The 2,500-nt window shown below is 44.8% G+C and overlaps 1 protein-coding gene across 4 annotated transcripts in view; it reads right to left on the bottom strand.

Annotated features, from left to right (window-relative positions):
• The window catches only part of LOC143282013 (zwei Ig domain protein zig-8-like), a 586,931-nt gene that overhangs the window by 174,210 nt on the left and 410,221 nt on the right, over positions 1 to 2,500 (bottom strand). The window lies entirely within an intron of this gene.

Raw genomic sequence — 2,500 nt, 5'->3', positions numbered from 1 at the left:
GTCAGAGGAGTGTGGTGGTGGGGTGGGGGGGGGGGGGGGGGCTGTGGGGTGGGGGGGGGGAGGGCTTTTATATCGTTAGACGCAGCTCTCTGACGAAGGAGCTGGCCTTTTCCAGGAGATTGTAAGATAGTTTTCGTGAAAACGTTCGTGAGTGTACCCAAGTCAATGAAACGACAATGTAAACAAAACCGAGAACAATGATAACAGTAATAACACTAATGATGATCGTGGTGATGATGATGATGATACCAATCATCATCAACATCATGATTTGAAGAAGAAGAAGTCATGTGTGTGTGTGTGCGCGCGCGCGCGCGCGCGTGTGTGTGATATGAAACTTAAGATTGAGAGAAACCACCACCGCCAACAACAAGAACAACAACAACAACGACGACATATGAAAATGTAATCTAATGAATAGATACATGGACAGAAGAGCGAGCAAGCGAGCGAGCGAACAAACGAACGAACGAACGAATGAATGAAAGCAGTGCAAAAGAAAGAAGGGTCGATCGAAAACAAAATCTTAAAAAAAGATGACAAAGTAGATAACAGAATTAGATAATAGAAAGAAAAATAAAACAAAGCAAACACACACACACACACACACACACACACACACACACACACACACACACACAATCATACACACATGCATGCACACACACACACATACACATAAAAGATAAATAAATAAGGTAAAATAAAATGAAATAGAATGAAACAAAATTAGACAGGGATGGCACACTTCCGAAAACCCGCCATTGGCACACATCTATCCCAGCCACACCACCACACCCCAAGCACCCTCACACTTGCATCCTCACACACTGCTGGAATCCACACACCCACACTCGTCTCCACACCCCACACCCCGGCAAACACGACGCCCCCCTCTCCCGTCTTCCCCCATAATTACTCCCTTTCGCAGCAGCTGCCAAAGACAACGTTTTACCGGGTTTGACCCAAAGACCCCGCAAGCTACGTTTCTGATTATAGATAGATAGGTAGATAGATAAATAGATAGACAGACCGACAGATAGATGGATATAATGTTGTTGTTAGACAGATCGATCAATCGATAGATAGATAGATAGATATATAGACCGATAGATAGATAGATATAGTGTTGTTGCAGTGTTGTCCTAACTTGGTGTTGCCCTTATGTTTGTATAAATCTGAGACATTATCAGTTGATAGAAGCTCGTGGAGTGGCTTTAATTACGTAGTTTTGTGAATCAATTTCGCTTCCCCTGTTCTTTTTAGATTAGTTAATTAACTTTTAAAATAATACATTTATATCACTTTATCTATTTCATTTTTTAGATTTGATTAAAAATGCTGGCACCAGAAAAAAAAATCTGACTCCAAGAGTTCAGAGTTTAGTTAGCTGATGAAATAGGATTTTTCTTTTTAACGGAAAATGAGTCAGGTTTACACTTCACACACACACACACACACACACACACACATACCTACAGATACACACACACACCCACTCACTCCCTCACACACACACGCACGCGCACACACACGCATACACACACACAGACACACACACAAACACACACAATAACCTACAGGCACACACACACACACACACACACACACACACGCACGCACGCACGCACGCACACACACACACACACACACACACACACACACACACACTCACACATGACACCCACATCTCTCCTCCCGTATTCACCTTTCTTATAATTATGTTCACTCCATCACACCTGTCTTAGAACCACCCAACATCCCAACATTGACACCCTTCCCCTGTCCTGCTGTCCCATCCACCCACCACCCCATTTCAATCCTGTCTCCACACACCTCCCACTGCCAATCCTGCCATCACCTTCTGTCTCTCTGTCTCTGTCTCTCTGTCTCTGTCTGTCTGTCTGTCTCTTTCTTCACCCTTAACCCCCACAAGGTGCATCGAAACAGGGCTGGGTGGAAAAAAGCTGATGAAGTAGGATTTTCCTTTTTAACGGAAAATGAGTCAGGTTTACACTTCACATGTACACACACACACACACACACACACAAACACACTGACACAAACACATACCCACAGATACACACACACACACACACACACACACACACACACACACACACTCACACATGACACCCACATCTCTCCTCCCGTATTCACCTTTCTTATAATTATGTTCACTCCATCACGCCTGTCTTGGAACCACCCAACATCCCAACATTGACACCCTTCCCCTGTCCTGCTGTCCCATCCACCCACCACCCCATTTCAATCCTGTCTCCACACACCTCCCACTGCCAATCCTGCCATCACCTTCTGTTTCTCTGTTCCTGTCTCTGTCTGTCTGTCTGTCTGTCTCTTTCTTCACCCTTAACCCACAAGGTGCATCGAAACAGGGCTGGGTGGAAATTGCTTATCTCTAGTCCGTGGTTAAATGAAAGTTCGTTTCGTTTTGTATCGTTTCGTCTCCCCCTCTCTCTCTCCCACTCTCTCTCTTTC

The sequence above is a fragment of the Babylonia areolata genome, chromosome 5, assembly GCF_041734735.1.
Source record: "Babylonia areolata isolate BAREFJ2019XMU chromosome 5, ASM4173473v1, whole genome shotgun sequence".
NCBI lineage: Eukaryota > Metazoa > Mollusca > Gastropoda > Neogastropoda > Buccinidae > Babylonia > Babylonia areolata.
Note: the sequence above shows the minus strand (reverse complement) of the source record. Positions and strands in the feature narration are given on the sequence as shown.